General features: G+C 30.9%; 1 protein-coding gene across 4 annotated transcripts in view; it reads left to right on the top strand.

The window, feature by feature from the left end:
• The first annotated feature begins 14520 nt into the window (after positions 1 to 14520).
• LOC117160562 (uncharacterized) overlaps positions 14521 to 18302 on the top strand; it is a 32523-nt gene continuing 28741 nt past the window's right edge. Inside the window, exon 1 of one of the 4 annotated variants that reach the window (XM_033341394.2) lies at positions 14521 to 14777. The gene's annotated coding sequence lies outside the window, so the exon portion shown is untranslated. Of the gene's footprint in view, positions 14778 to 14824; positions 15096 to 18302 lie in introns of those variants that run through there. The other 3 variants (XM_033341392.2, XM_033341393.2, XM_076618193.1) reach the window with 3 other exon arrangements.

The raw sequence follows: 18302 nt of genomic DNA, 5'->3' as shown, positions 1-18302 counted from the left end.
TAATTAAAATTCAATAGACGTTTTATATCCGTTTCTCTCTCTCTTTTTTTTAAAGGTGGTTTCATCTATTTTCTTTCTCAACGTTTACATTTCATTGCATTTCACTTATTATGAAAATGTTAGAAAATGTGTTCTTGTACTATAAAAGCATCATTTTCTAATAGGAGAATACTCGTTTTTTAAATATAATTGGCATAATGTAAAAATATCAAAAATATCTGAAATTTTGTTCGTTAGACCGCCGATATCTATGCAAATTCATATTTTTATATCTATAATTAAAAAAATGGAATTTAGGTAGAAAGTTGTTCTATTTACTCGATATTATAAAGAGTACTATACTTTGAATACCTAATATATGTAGCGGTACATGAGTTAGAGGACAATTCAAATCATGTTGTTGTTTTGCCTCGGAATATCAATATCGTTAGGAAACACGTAATGTAATAATAAATAGAATCTAGGCAAAGCAATGTCACCGCTACGTGTAACGACATTATTTATATTTATGTAGGAATGTTTATTATAAATTAACAGAAAAGACAGTATGATAAACACAATATTGTAACACTCTCACAAAATTGAATATAATATCGCGCTTCACGAATTTGCTTAACACTATTTCTACGTCACAGCAATACGATGAACTTCTCTCGACCACGATTAATTCATCTCTGACAGCATTACCACGCTCATTTTTCCCTTAACAAACCTTGGTAACGCTCACAACACTCCTTGACAACATTAACATATCTTAACAACGTTTATAAACAATCAGCCACGTCTTTCGCTAACGTCACACCATCCCACATTTATTTATTTAATTACTTTAAATATATTTGACGGGTTGCAACAGCTAGTTCTCGTTAATCTAACTAACAATCCTCTACAATCCTACATTGGTAACTCCAACGTGAGTTGACGATCCTCCACAATTGGTGACATCGACGTGATTTGAACGCGACTAAACAAATATCTACATACATTTTAAAACTTTATTTGCATCTTCAAATTTCTTACGATGCATAAAAATCTGTAGTTTAGTGGTGTCCTAAAAGTTTATAAATTTATAATGACGAAAGAATAAAACTACAGCAATGTAAAGAAATAAATCGAAGAAATTTACAATTAAATTTATTAAAGGAATAGAAATTTTCAATTCTTTCAGTTTTGAGGATGCTTTGCTAATAAATATCGATTATTTAGAAAGACGCGATAAGGAAAGCATTGTAACTATTACCCCAGGAATGCAACATCATTTCTTCAAAAGGATGATCGTAAGATATGTAATTTTATATTTATTTCGATTCCTGGGACACTATTGACACAGCTCAGCGTCTTCTGAAATGATTCATATATCCTTGGAAACTAAGTAATTCTTGTAAATATGCTAAAAAGACTTCAATAATAAATTGAAATCAGATACCAACTAATAAAAAAAGTGACATTATTTTCAGAAAAATGGCAAAAGACTGGGGAATATCTGAATTAAATATAATTAATCAAAAACACATTTATTTTTCCTATATTAAGGATAAAAACGTTTATTTAAGATCGATACGTATAATATGAGAACACATAATCACATGAAATACTTTAGTATTAATTAATTGGTTTCTTGGTTAAAATATAATAATATAATGATATTAATAAACATTACTATAATTGATTAGTAAATATATTATTACAATTAATCAATAAATAGAATAAAATTATAATATGCAAGTGAAATATTATAAAAAGAAACCTGATCGTAAATATCGAAAGTGATAAGAAGCGAAAGAAATTTTCTCGCGCTAGTCACGTTATAATTAATCAAACGGTTCGTTCAATACGCAATCATTCGAATAATCGTGTATCCATTAGTCGTAGAGAGATCGTCGATCTCGATTCGATCACGATTATCGTTTGCTTGTGATAATCATTATGTCAATAGCTTATCGTTGCAGAAGAGTCGAACGTTGCAGAGCTTCGAGAAATCATATAGTGCGGTATCATTTTAAATTCCTTGCTATTAGTATACATATTATTAAACGCATTCCTTCTACATGCATACTAGATAGCTACATGAAAATGAATTTTGCCGCAATGTCCCAAATTTCATTAATGATACGTATACATACAGTATAGAGACGTAATATTATGCAAATGAGATTGAAACACATATTCTTTCCTATGTAGAAGAAAAATGAAATTTATAAACAGTAAATGAATTAATTCTTTCTATTTTATTTTAGATCCCGAATGATATTATTAAATGTAAACGTCGACAATATCTATAAATAATCTTAATAACTATACTCAGTAAATAGATTTCGCTGCATAATTAGATACGTTATATTTTATGTACCGATCTTGGTATTTTCTTTGAAAGTGAAATTTTATTTTACTTTCGACGTTTCGCGACTCGAAGAACTTTCTTCATCGTAATAAGAGCCATAAATGTTTAACGATCAGTGTATTAAGACAATGAAAATATATTATTACAAATTGTATACTTTCAGTTTCTGATATGAAGTTTAAAACTATAAAAGTTTAAACTGTGGTCAGATAAAGTGCATTAAAAATTACCTATTAAAATTATAATTATCTAGTTGCATACACCTTTATTATGCCTTTTACTTTAATTGTCATGTTATTTAAACGTACGTATATTGTTAACATGCAGTGTATAATTTATAAATTATGGAGATAAAACAACATATTGCTAAACATTGTAATAAAATTGTTATATTACTCTTTATATGGATATTACATCAATGAATAGTTAATTAATAATATCGTCAATTAATATATAGAAGCAACGTTGAATAGAGAATAATCTATTTTTTTTTAATGTTTACAAAATCAATGAATTTCGTGTACTGGGAATGCCTATTTATCGCATTAGTTAATTCATACATAAAAAAAAGTAAAATATTAAAAATTTCCAAATCTTTAAGAAATTGTTCGATTAGAAGTTTTTAATTGAAACCTATATAATTAAAAAAAAACAGAATACTGTACAAGAAATGGAATAATATTTAACATTCCTCCATTAATTAATTTCTAAAAATGCTTGTATTCAATACTTTAAAATCATTATTTGAGCGTGCATATTTTTAATACAAACAAACATAACGATGCAATAGCACATGCATCAACATACAATAATTACTATTAACCGTTGCCAGTATTTCTCCATTGCAACGAATTTTTCTGCAGCCATCTCGTTTTACATAATTCATATAAGCTTTTATCGCCATCGCTAATTTTTAAAATAGCGCTAAAATTGCTGTTAGAAAATTTTGTTCTCGACGAGTTCGAGCGTCGAGTGTCGAACGACAGTGTTCTCAGTTTCCCTAATATTTTCTCCATTTACAGTTCCCAGAATCAAACAGAACAATATCATATTATCATTCATTGATATCATCATCGTCGACACTTACACCGTGGATATTTATGTAAATTTATAGTATTCGCTAATTGCATCACTATCCAGTAATTCAAGAAAGGGAAAATAATAAATCTGTCAAACAATATGAGCAGCCTATTGAATTGAAAGGTAAGCTTAATAAATCCCACACAATTCCTAAGCATGTTAAAACTGTACCAAAGATTGTGAATTATCTAATATTTAGTTGATGATTTCGATACGAACGAGCAATTATACAGTGCTGCTACTAATGATCTCCGATATTTGAACAACATTAAAGACGATTGAAAAAACGATTTGAAATAAAAAATAGAATTCAAAATATCGATTTTGATGAATAAAAATATAAATTTGCATAGACGTCCACAGTCTAGTCATTATGTATCGTTCGATCTGTACCTCGAAATGTCTTCGACGATCGCGTAAAACACGAAAAATTAGTAAACAACTTTATTGCAAATCGTTCGGGCATACTTCTCGAGCAAAATTGATTTTTGATTGGCCCATCGCGTTTACGAAGCGATCTTGGCCAATGTTCACGCCCTCGAGATCGTCTCGGAGGAAGGTTTCACAAGAGTACGGCGAACTCCAGGTAACGTATACACATCGAATGAACTATACATTCGTGTGTAGACTGCATACGGATCACGTTGATGCATAAACATAAACGGACGCATAAGCGAGCCAAGAATACCGTAAGACGAGCGTGCAACACGTAACGTAACGATCTCCTGTCAGGAAGAAAGGCTTTTATTGTGAATGAGCGATCTCGATTGCCTGATTCCAAAGATGTTTCGCGCGTGTGAAATATTGAAATGAAATTTTCCTTGCTAGACGTATCGTAAGTGAGAACTGTGTAGCATTGATATATAAAACAATAATGTTGGTTTTTATACATTTATGAGAAAGCCAAACATACAAAAGCGTAAAGAAAACACGTATGCAACGTATGCAAAAATAATATAAAAAATGCGAAGTATAATATTTGTTGTAATATTTGGTTTTTTTATTGTGTTAATTGAAATACAGATTTACTTAAATACAGGGTGGTTGGTAACTGGTGGTACAAGCGGAAAGGGGGTGATTCTACGCGAAAAAAGAAGTCGAAAATATAGAATAAAAGTTTTTCGTTCGAGGCTTTGTTTTCGAGAAAATCGACTTTGAATTTTCGCTCGGTACGCGTGCACTTTATCACGTCTCGTTATAACGGATCTCACTGTAGATCGTTGTCTCGATGGAAAAATTTAAAAAAAAAAATTAAAAAAAATTTTTATTCTATATTTTCGACATCTTTTTCGCGTAGAATCACCCCCTTTCCGCTTGTACCACCATTTACCAACCACCCTGTATATGTAGCGGCACATGAGCCTAGAAAAAGTCAAGTTGAAACGGAAAATTCAAAACAAAATCTGCAGGCAAATGAACTCTGAACAGATTGTTATTGCCGTTTCTTGTAATTTTCAGCCAGAGTTAGATAAGAAGGTTAACTTTTTGTGGTAACGTTCGTTGACACAAATGTATGAACCTGCTCCCTAAGACAGAATATTATTGTCCTTCCTTCAATCGGCATAGTAGCACTGAGCGAACAACGATTACACCGGCATACATTATCCCTGTATTTGCACTTATACCGATTTTAATACAACTGACTATTAGAATTTACCCACTCGTTACATTATTAACCCTTTCGCTACGGCAGTGTGCTCCGTCGGAGTGACATCGCTGTACGGGCCACCGTGCCGCCGGAATAGCGGTACTGAACGGAGCACTGCGACGGAAAGCGTTCATATGTTGCGCGGGTCTCATGGTTAAGTGGTATCCCGCGGACGTCGTCTATAGACGACGCTCGTACACACAGGTCATCGCGCGGACGTCGTCCATAGGCGACGCTCGTACACACAGGTCGTCACGCGGATGTCGTCTATAGGCGACATACGTAGCGAAAGGGTTAAATACACCCACACATTTAATCCACCTCATATATGATACTAAGCAGCTAACAGGAAATTGAAATTTTTTTAAAGGATATAAAAGCAAATTGAATTATTTAAAGTTAACGGACAAGCATAACTCTGTTATCTTATTTTAATGCAATGCTTTATTGCAACGAGGATTCTATGCAAAAGAATTGTCTATCAAATTTTAATTTCGCCCAGTGTGGCGGATTGTCGTTCGTAGAACAGATCCATAAATCGTGAGAGTTTGCTGAGGCAAATACGGAAGATGCGCATGATACCGTGATACACACGAAAGATCGCGTGTTCCACGCAAGAAGAGCGCACATTCTAGAGGAAGAGCGAATGATTGGAATTTAGGAATAATCCTTATTAAAACGCTCCTAATGGGTCGTGTGAATGAATAATGCATGACTCAAGTTAAACAACATTTCTAAGAAAATATATTTGCGGAAGCGTAGCTGATAATGAACCGATAACAGAAAAGTATTTACTGTTGCGATCGAGATAAAAACGTGTAGACTTCTTGAAGTCCTTAAACTTTTTTCAAAATTAAGGAATACGTATAACGCGTTGCTGGTAAGTTATGATACACTCAACACAATCATAAAGATAAGCACGTGTATTTGCCTGAAGTGTCACATGTACAAATAAAATAATATAGCAACGTAAGATGGTAAGCCGTAGAAACCAATACATACTTATGTATCATGTATACTTTAGGACAATCAGGAAAAAATTACAAATTGTGGCTAAACAATGGGAATTTGATAACTACACTGTAGACGCTTATATTCGTTTACATAAGAAATTTAAAGGTACAAAAATGAATAGAATGCCTATTATCTTCATATGAAAATTAATACTATTAATAAACTGTGGATTTTTATACACTTATGGGAAATTTAAAGATACAAAAATGCATACGACGAACATATGCTATGTAAATATCTAAAGTAGGATCTCGTTATATACAGAGTGGTTGGTAACTGGTGGTACAAGCGGAAAGGGGGTGATTCTACGCGAAAAAAGAAGTCGAAAATATAGAATAAAATTCTTTTTTAATTTTGTTCCTTTTTTTTTTAAATTTTTCTATCGAGACAACGATCTACAGTGAGATCCGTTATAACGTACCGCACGCGTACCGAGCGAAAATTCAAAGTCGATTTTCTCGAAAACAAAGCCTTGAACGAAAAATTTTTATTCTATATTTTCGACTTCTTTTTTCGCGTAGAATCACCCCCTTTCCGCTTGTACCACCAGTTACCAACCACCCTGTATAAGAAATTTAAAAGTACAAAAATGAATAGAATGCGTATTATCTTCATATGAAAATTAATACTATTAATAAACTGTGGATTTTTATACACTTATGGGAAATTTAAAGATACAAAAATGCATACGACGAACATAATATGCTATATAAATATCTAAAGTAGGGTCTCGTTATATACAGGGTGATTGGTAACTGGTGGTACAAGCGGAAAGGGGGTGATTCTACGCGAAAAAAGAAGTCGAAAATATAGAATAAAATTTTTTTTTTTATTTTTTTCTTTTTTTTTAATTTTTCTATCGAGACAACGATCTACAGTGAGATCCGTTATAACGAGACGTGATAAAGTGCACGCGTACCGAGCGAAAATTCAAAGTCGATTTTCTCGAAAACAGAGCCTCAAACGAAAAATTTTTATTCTATATTTTCGACTTCTTTTTTCGCGTAGAATCACCCCCTTTCCGCTTGTACCACCAGTTACCAACCACCCTGTATAAGAAATTTAAAGGTACAAAAATGAATAGAATGCGTATTATCTTTATATGAAAATCAATACTATTAATAAACTGTGGATTTTTATACACTTATGGGAAATTTAAAGATACAAAAATGCATACGACGAACATATGCTATGTAAATATCTAAAGTAGGGTCTCGTTATATATATACAAATAAATAAATAAATAAATATATATATTATTATTATGAATATTTCCCTATTCCCTAACATTCATACTCCCGTTCAACCTCGATATACATTAGCTTATTCCATAAAGGATTCGTTATAATATTTAATATTCAGATGATAGAAAATTCTACTTTGGTTTCATTCCTTTAATTGTATCCATAAAAACATGAATTTACATACAAAATCTACGATCTACTGATAACAAATTAGAAATAATATTGTAGCAATTAAAGTGGAATTTTATAACAGCAGTTTCAGCGCTATTTTAGCAATGTTAATAAGTATACTACAGGTCTTATAAATCTTATTTCAAGATATATCTTGTTTTTGAGAGCAAAGATGTCATATTGCATTATCCATGAAAACTGATAAAAATTATCTAGTTTTTCAATTTCTCTAATTAATGACAGCAATAAATAACGTTATGATCCTAATCAAATTTCTGCTAAATTACATATAATACGTACGTACAGTAGCTCATGTTAACACACCTGAAGAAACGTTTTTCTTACGAATTATAATATTGCGCTTGTTGTACAAACTGCATATTTTGAGCCAATATCTCACAATATACAGAATACACAGAAGATATACCTACATACGTAAAAGTTTTCTATGGTATCTTTCATGGGCTACTGTATAATTGCCGTATCAAATTAAAATTTTTACGGCGTAAGGAAATCTTGAAAAAGATTCAAACACGATAAAATAACGAGTAATGTATATGTAATTGTAGATATAGATAAGAGTAACAAGAGCAACAATCGTAGGACGATAAAATATCATGCATATAGTGATATTTTATAGCATGAAACATTTGAATGTAATCCAAACTCTAATCTGAGTTGGAAACCACAGGTCGTATCTATTATCAGTTATGCAAACTTCCTTATTCTACCAGAAAAGAAAGGTACAAACAATCATACTACAAAAGTACGTAGTACATAGCTGTTTACAAAATCAAAATATATTTTATGGTAATAAACATCTTCTCTTCAGACACGCGCATAACAAAGAATAAAAAGGCATGTCGTATAATAAACGAAAAAGAGTGCGACGTAAAAGAAAATCACGTCTATATTTTATAATGTTGTGTGTACGTTTGACAATAAAAAATATTCGATTTGTGATATTTGTTTCTACATTTTAAACCGTTTTAGTGATACGTTCCTTTTAAATAGCTTAGACAACATTTATTTGCAACGTTTAACAAAATATTCTTAACTCGAAATTAAAAAAGGAACAATTCTAATAGAACTGAAATATTACCTATAAATTATTATATAATTTGTACAGTTACTCTTCATACTGTAAAATAAATTTATTTTTGATTTCAAAAATCAATCTAAAAATCATTACACTCTTTGAACTAGGTTACTCGACTAGGTTACTTTGTGTTTACTCGACTATCATATTTATGCAGATTGAATTAATTTTTTAATAATAAAATATAGAAATAAATTAACAGCTGTGTTTAGAATTGTGATTAGTATACTTTTATAGCACAGTTTTAATTCGTTTCAGATACAATTATTATACTTTAAGGGATTCTGTACAGTTATATTAATTTACATTGCTATCTGCATTGCTATCTGCATTGCTAATTGCACTGTTAATTGCATCGGTCAAAGAAGTCTTATGAAAGAAGTAGGTATCGTAAATAATTAGATAATTAGATAGGAATTTAAATAATTGGATAGAAAGAGTTTAAAAAGATATAAAACGGTCTGAATGAAACAGTTTTAGAAAAATAATTCTCAATTGAAAAAATTTCATATATGGCAGTTTAAAACGCACATTTAAATGTATTCTAAAGATAAAAAGTTTCCAAATTTAAGAAAAAGCTTACACAAAAGTTAAGAAACTTTCGATTACCAAAGCAATAAACTTATTGTTAGTATCAAGCCGTACATAAAATTTTTAAGAAATACGCAACAATCTGCAAACAAAAGCGACATTCTGTATGTGCCAACTGAATAAAAATAAGCCAAAATTATCGCTAATTCTCATTTTAATTATTTATCACATATCATTAAATTTTAACGATAACAATATATCACAAAATTTTGTCCTCTTTTTACAGCATTACCTATATATTGAGTTATTTATTTTCCTACAATCAGTACAGTAAGAAAGTATCAAAGAAAGAAATCGATTGACGTTAATCGATTAATATTAAATCAATTAAAAATTTATTTCGTATAAATCGATCGTTCCATATTTCCATATTTCGTGCAACAATTTCAATGGTTATTCTAAGCCAAATGTTCTTATTTCCGCGTCGCACCATTACCAAATTATCAACAGTGAATTTTTCTATTAGTTCAACAATGCGAGCAAATTAATTGAAAGTGGTATTTTTAGGATGACGCAAAAAGTTGCAACAGTTTCTAGTACTTTTTGCAAAAGCTGAAATAGTTTCCAGTACTTTTTAACGAGCAGGTGCGAAGTGAAACGTCATAGCGAATTGATTTTCAGCGCTACAATGATCGATGACTCGATTGAGGCAATGCACCGCCTTGCATTGTCATTCGAACGATCCTTATCCCATGCAATTGACATTTATTAAAAATGTCGCAACCACGTGCATACCAACTCCCATGTAACATAATAGCTGAACTTCCTGTTGCAGAAACGAGCAACAGAAGACAAGCTTAATGTGAATCGTGTGTTTGGAATATTGTACAATTTGTACATTTATTTGTTTCTTTGTTCTTTGTTTAATCTTATATATTATACATTACCTTTTTTTTCAATTAATTTATACCATTCAATTCCGTTTCGCAACATTTTGATTACGAAAGGGAATTTGAAGGATTTGCATGGTATTTTTCCCGTCATTAGTTCCCCTTTCGCTTAAATTTTACAATTTTATAAAATCGAAAGAAATTGTGCTGTTAGTGCTACTGCGATCAATTGTTTCTTTTTTTTTTTTTATTTTTTCTGACCGTGCCTGATGTGGTTTTTGATTTGTATAGTGGATTATTAAGAAGTATATATTTTTTAATACGTTTTCTATATATCTTTCGATAAAAAAATATGGAAATTAGTTTACGTTGTCCAATAATGTTGCGTTTATGAAATTTTTACGTATTATTTTACAGTTTGGTTTTTAACGGATTAATCTGGGGATTGTAACACGTACGGTATAGAATATTTAAGAAAATATATACCTTTTTATTTCGATATTCAAAATTGCATTTCTACGATTAATTACATTATTAAATATATATTCGTTACTTGTTACTATTATTGTTTATTTGAATCTGATACTTGATATTCTCGCTTGGATCCTTAGCAAATAAATATTTATACATTTATACAGAATACAATGTTTATACGTAATATTTATACATAATACAATGTTGTATTATACTAAATCACACCTCATCAATTTCTTATGATTGAGTAGAATTAGATATAAATATTTACAGTATCCGAATGCAAGGTAAAAATGTAAATAAAAGATTCGTAACTAAATTTTGATTAATTTATATAGGTAATAATAATTTTATTTTACAATATATTACACCTATATGCTTTCATGAAGAAATGCATATCATGCATATCATGCCCTCTAAACCACCATTTCTTATTTTATTTTATTAACGTTTTTTTATTTTTATTTTATATTTTTGGTTTTATTTCATTTTCTTAACGTAAATAATAAATAAATAATCAAAAATTATTTCGGGGTATTAAAGGAAGTTATTGATAATTATTGATAAAACACGTTGATGTTAATGCACTAAAAGATATTATTTATTAATTATTAAATTATGGATGTTTATGCATTTATGGAAAATTTCGTTTAGAAGAATATACAAAATACAAATAGTATGCAAGAATATATGAAATATTTACAGTAAAGTACTTATTGTAACATTTACAGGAGTCTAAATTTTCATGAATATTAATTACTGCAAATAATTTTTGCATTTTATTAATTACTGTATTAATGTACAATTTTGACAATTTTTTTCAATTAGTAGAAATTGATCTACGCAATATGAATACTATATTAATATCTAAAATACGTGTTATGTATATACTCCAAAGCAAAAAATTTTCATCGTGGTTGATTTCTGGACTTATTCGAAGTACGTACATACTTAATTTCGAGATATTAAGATTCCTGGCCGAATAGCTTAACGATAACATGCAATTACTATTATTAAGTTTAATTCGGGACTTGTGATCCTCGATTATTACAACTGCCTTGTAATCATTCCACTCGTATGCGGTCATGGTTATTAAAAAGTTGTTTCATTCTTTGGGATTATAGTAATTAATTTCCGTCTCCTTTTTCATCTTATCTTTTGTTAATGATAGTTTATTTCTTGTTTAACTTCATTTCCAATATCTCAACGTAGAAAAAATATGTATAAACCAGACAAATCGAAATTTGAATCGATACAAAAAGGCTCGTAAATAGATTCGCATTAAGGAAAATGTAAAAGACAGAGAAAAAAGCGGAGAAGAAACGTTGAAAGTAAATATACGAATTTAAGAAAATAAAATTATATTAATTTGATTAATCATTGTCAACAAATTATATCGTAAAAGTAATTTAGTTCTTCGATTTCACTATGAAAAATATAATTTACTTAAACCAGCAAAGCGGAGGAAGGAAGAGATGTTGGTCGTTTTAAAAAGCTCTAAATGCTACTTTAATCAATTATTATCATAAACTTTTACAGCAATGATTACTTTAAACAGTATATACATAACTGTATACTTTTTATATACTTCCTCCAAAAATTTCAAATAGAGGAATATTTTATAGAAAAGTAGAGGAAATAGAAAATGGTAAAGACGTAAACGATTAAGCCGATAAAAACTTTTAACGATAAAAATATTCTAAGGAAATATAGTCTTCGAAAGTTAATGTTACAATCTATTAACAGATGCCGACAACGATAAACTTTCTCTTATAAATTTCTCTCCTTTAAACGTATAATACCTAATCGTAGATTTCTGATGCATCGACTATTATTAAGAAGTAGGAAGGCATTCCTACACATCGAAGTTTTAATCACGATCCCAAATCTTTCGATCGAGTCGAAATTTACGTGTTTCTAAAAATTTCTAGATATTTAAAAAAATATTTGAATCTAAAGATTTAAAAAATGTATCGATCATCGGACTTAAATTCCAAAAATAAATCCTACAGAATTTTATTAAGGAAACTCATTCTCGATATTAATTAAAAACAATTTAAGAAGCATGGATTTAAAAATTATATAAAATTTATAATAATTTAGAAACGCATATAGAATTTATAAAATTTATAAAAATCCGTGAACGAAAAAACTTTCAGAAAAATAATATATTAATTCGAAAGAACACCGTGACAAATAACGCGTGGCATTCAGCAACCGAAGGATCTAGAAGCATATTACATCACAACATAGAGTTAAGACCTTAACCTTTTCCTTACTACGAGTTACACCCTTCGCATTCAGCTAGCGTTGAATAATGAAAGACTATAGTCACCTTTAGCAGAGTAAATGTTAAAATCAGTAGCAACAAAAATGAAGTTTCTTAGCCCAATGTCTAGTTTCCTTTTCTATACAGGAATTCTACGTAAGAAATAGTTTCCGATATTACGTAAAGATCCAGGTTACGTATCCAAACCATAGATCAACATTGAATTCTAGTTTACTTTTCTTGTAGCAGTTCAGATTTCTACATAACTCGATAAAGTTTTCGACAAAGTTCGCCGATCTAAATGGGCAAACATAAATTAAAGATTGAAAATTTAAAATATTAAAAAGCGAAAGTTATCGGTAAAAATTTACCAAGATCAACTAAGATCTTTAATCACGATAATTGCAATAGTTTCGGGATACAATTTCTTGCACAACTGAGATAAATACAAAATCTGATTAAAACGACTGTGTTTAGAAGATTTTATTATAAATTTTCAATTCTTTATAAATATGTATAATAACGTGTTTTGTCCCTACTTCTTTAAAACATTAGCAACTCTGTCGCATTTTGCTATCATTAAAAAATTTGTAAGACTGAAGATAGAATAAAAGAATCATTGTTGATATGTCTAATATCACAGTTAAATTGAGTGCATTGAAATTTTTATGCATTTAAACAAAAGATGCAAAAATTCAAAGAGCGCAACAAGTTTAATATTTTAGAACGTACAAATTCTTTCGTTACAGTATAGAATTTCCTCAAATTGTAGAATTTATAATATTATTTGTACGCGTTCTCCTCTGATCTGAGTAAGGAACTTTTAAGATAGAAGAAACTAAAACAAGCAACGAAATGTTTACAACATATGAATATCATCGACCATTGATAAGTAACAAACCAGATAAATAATAGATGAAAAATTACTACTTTTCATTGAATTCTCTTAACTGTAGCCGCAGTAGAGCACCGATATTACGGACCCAAATCTTACCCCGTATCTCTTCCACTTTCTCTATTTTTACTTGCAGATCACTAAAAACCAAGGAATTGCCGAGAATTGTCAGCACAGAATCAAATCAATCGATTTGTATCGAGCGAACCGAGAAATGCCCGTTTAATCTCAAACTACAGGGTGGTTGGTAACTGGTGGTACAAGCGGAAAGGGGGTGATTCTACGCGAAAAAAGAAGTCGAAAATATAGAATAAACGTCTCGTTATAACGGATCTCACTGTAGATCGTTGTCTCGATGGAAAAATTAAAAAAAAAAAAAAAAAATTTCTATTTACCAACCACCAGTTACCAACCACCCTGTATAGTGGTAATGGCTCTGCGTAGCCGGTTAAAGAAATGGAATGAAAATAGCAATTTGTTTCGTCTAAATATCTTAAGTACTGTACTCTAAATATTTTACATATTTATACATGTTATACGTAGAGCATTTCACTTTTAAATTCCATAAAGAACTCACAGACATCCTTAGTGTAATTACAAGCGTAATTAGAATGAAAAGCAAGCTTTACAGCCGGAAGCCTTCGATTCCCACGGTAATCCGGCGCGCGCGTTAGCCGCGATTTACCTAGCGCGTAAGGATCGCTGATCGCTCGTTGAGCAATTTTCGGGGTGTTCCACGGTAGAAAGAACGACGGCTATTCCACGGAGAGAGGGTCGGGAAGGTAGAGGGGTGATCATCGGTGTTACACCTTGATGCAAAGGAAGAAAGAGAGACGGAGAAAGGCGCAAGGAGAGTAGTAGTCGCGAACTGTGCCGTGCGAGCCAACACGCTCCAGTCACCGATCGGATGTACGAGAAGCCGGTCGTACAAGAGTATCACAAGTCGAACTCACTTTGCACAAGTGTCTTTTGCCTTTTCGTTCCTAGTGTCTGACCGCGATCTGGACCAGGTGTAACCGTAACATATAAGTGCGTGACGTTCGATCAGTGAAGTGTGTTACGATCCCTTGCGGCGGATCATGTGATGACAAGGAGGAACTGCGACGAGCTACGTCGACCTGGTACGTTCATTCGCGAGTCTTCTGCGACCTCGTCTGCAACCTACGAGCGCACAGTGTTCTGGAACGCGACATTTCGTCGCTAGAATTCAATTTTCCAATTTTAACATTCGAAAAAAAAAGATGCTTTTTCATTAGCTGACAATCCGAAACTTCCAAATGCAGCGACAATTTCCATGTATCTGATGTTGTCGTGTCTTGACGAATCGTTTGACGGGTCGTTCACCGGATAGTGAGAGATTCTTCTGACGAAGAAATGCTTCGTTTGTGAAGATTGGGCGATTTTATCCGAGGCTGAGTTCGAAGGTGACAGAATCAGAGGTGCGATAGTTAATTTGGTGAAGAAAGAGATTTGATTGGGGGATGATTTGGAGGGTTGTTCTGACAGAGAAAATGGAGTAGAATTGTCGCTCACTTTAAAAGAGGAAATTGTAAAATAGAAGAGATTTCTGATCTTTAGGGACGTTTCAAGCCAAGAAATTAGATCGTGTCAACTTTTAGTTCTAACTTTTAGACGGTTTAATGGTAAGAGAGATTCTCATTTATAATTTTCATTTCAACAACTACGTAGACTGTTGAATAATAAAGAAAAAGATGTTGTCTTATTGTGATCTAGTGAATTATATTGAAAAGGTTTATCATTGGGAAGGTTTTGTTAAGCCAGATAATGGGATCGTGTGAAATGTTAATTTCAACAGGCAGTAAGTTTATGGATTATAAATATGATGTTTATTATTTTAGTGAACTGTGAAACGAGAAATTTACAGGTTTGAGAAGTTAATGAAGTTATTAATAATTGACGAATTCTTGTTGAAGTAAACTACTATAAGAAGGTTTAGTGTGTTATTGTATGAAATATAATTTACTGACGAAAATTGTTGTAAGGGAATTTTAATGAGCCACTAATAATTAGATTAGATAGAGTTTTGTGAAATTAAGAAACAATAAATACCCTGTGCAATATATTAATTTTGACAGCGTGATAGATTCACAGTAGAAAACGTTCGTAAGCCGACATAGAAAGTATTCCATGTTTGAAATGATCTGAAGAAGTTATTCGGCTGTAAGATTTGATTTTGTGATATAATATATTAATATAAATTTTTAATGAACTGTATCAAGAAAGAAAATGTACAATCGAATCTTTAGAAAATTGAACAGGGATATCGTTATGATCAAAGGATTTTATTTGATCGAGAGATCCTATAAGATTTCAATTTTCAGATACCTTGTAACTTTGAAGATAAGAGGAATTTATTATATTATTTAGAGAAAGTTTGTCATGAATTTTTATGAAAATAATTTACCTTCAAAATCTTCAAGGGAAGAGATAACACAACCGTAGATAATTGATAAATGTTTAAGCTAAGTAACAAGATCGCGTGAGATATTCGAGATATAGCAGGTTTGCTGATCGAAGAAAGTTTCTTAAATCGAGGAAAGATCTTTATCGAGTTTAAAAGACAAGATTTATTGTTGGTGGATCCTCGGTAATGGAAAAGGTAATTTAAGAATAGTGGATTTGGTTCTGGTACAATTTTCCTTATAATTTGGTGAAAGGTCTGTATAAATTATTCTGCGAAAGATACGTATCTATGTATGAATAATTTATTATAGTTCGACAATAAACTACGCGAAATGACTTGAAACATAATTGCTTAGACCATTGGACAATCTTCTTTTTTTCTGCGATAATTTAGTAAAAAATGTGCGTATGCTATTCTTAGAAGAATCCTTAATTGCGTATAAATCATTTTCTTCAACTTAACAATGAGATTATATGTAAAAATGGTTTGAAGTATAATTTGAACGACTTTTCGTCTAATTAGATGGAAGATCTGTGTAAAATATTTTAGGCTAGATTTACACTTGTACGTAAATCATTTTCTACGCGTGATAAATACTCCTAATAAATTTGCAAAGCCAGTTTCTTTTTCGTACTTTACTGAAAGAGTTACATGAATATGTGAAGGACGATTATAATGAAAATCTTACTCTTTCAATGAAAATTTCCATCCAACCTTTTTATTAAATTTCATTTCAATGTTACCCCTAAATTTCGAACTTCTGTGAAAGTTATGTTTGAATTGATATCTATCTCCATTACATTTTTCGAAGTTAAATAATAATATGTTGGAATATATATTTCATCGTGCAAAATTTATTTATTTTTTAAGACGATAATATACTAAACTACATATTTTATCACGCAACATTTACTTACTTCTTAAAACATTAAAATGGGGAATACAGGTTGTCGAATAAAAAATTTGTTTTCTCCCTTTGAATTAATACAAAAATTCAAAGATGAATACAAAAATATTCTACTGCTTAAAGGTATCTTACAAACTTTTAATCAAACATTGTAATTGCTAAAATTGTTACAACGGATCGATCATTCCCAAAAATTATAAAACTCAATCTATAATCTCAACTAAGTGGCTAATAAGTTATTATAGTGGTTGATGCGACTGTAAAGAATCAATGAAAAAGTTGCAACGACCTAATTTAGGAAAAGCAATAAAATAACGTAACAATTTTCAAATTCATGTAACTCAATGCAAAAATACTAATCAGAGTTATAAAATAATTTATATCAATTTAATGTTGTATTACAAACACTCCCATATACAGGGTGGTTGGTAACTGGTAGTACAAGCGAAAAGGGGGCGATTCTACGCGAAAAAAGAAGTCGAAAATATAGAATAAAAATTTTTTTTTTAATTTTTCCATCGAGACAACGATCTACAGTGAGATTCGTTATAACGTACCGCACGCGTACCGAGCGAAAATTCAAAGTCGATTTTCTCGAAAACAAAGCCTCGAACGAAAAATTTTTATTCTCTATTTTCGATTTCTTTTTTCGCGTAGAATCACCCCCTTTCCTGTATATTATAAACAATTCTAATCCTCTGTGCAGAAAACATTCGAAACTTGTAGGCACCTGTTATGAGCATAGTATGTATGTTGTGCGAAACATTATGAAATTTCATTAGCACTGTTATGAAACTCGACTATCATGACCATATTGGTAGAGTTTAAAACAATTCTGGGAATATACGTATACGTGTACATAGAAATGACAAGATATTTAGTACAAGTACGATATTATATCTCGCAGAAAGCACAGAACTATTTATTCTATTATAATGCTTAATTACTTTTGTACGCTTAAGATGGCTAATTGTTATACTAAATATATGCTTCAATATGCGTAAATATCTTGTAGCTTGCTTATACGCGTTTTCAGACTGCTTTCTTCTAGTCGTATCTCAGTATCTTATTGCAGTCTTAATAAAATTTCAAAGTGTCTTATATAAGACACGCGATATGGACATAAATTGTATATTGTAATTGTAATTGTATATAGACGTACCATTGTATATTATTATCACAGATCGACCAAAGTATCCCGACACTTGTAACTTGTATAAGCTAATTTTAATATACAATGGGAAACTTCCTTTTTTGTTTCGATTTCAATTTCTCTTTGTCAGAGCCTCGATCCAATCTCATCAAATATTCCAC

Source organism: Bombus vancouverensis, chromosome 1, assembly GCF_051014615.1.
Source record: "Bombus vancouverensis nearcticus chromosome 1, iyBomVanc1_principal, whole genome shotgun sequence".
NCBI classification, from domain to species: Eukaryota; Metazoa; Arthropoda; class Insecta; order Hymenoptera; family Apidae; genus Bombus; species Bombus vancouverensis.
This window is presented reverse-complemented; position numbering and strand designations above follow the sequence as displayed.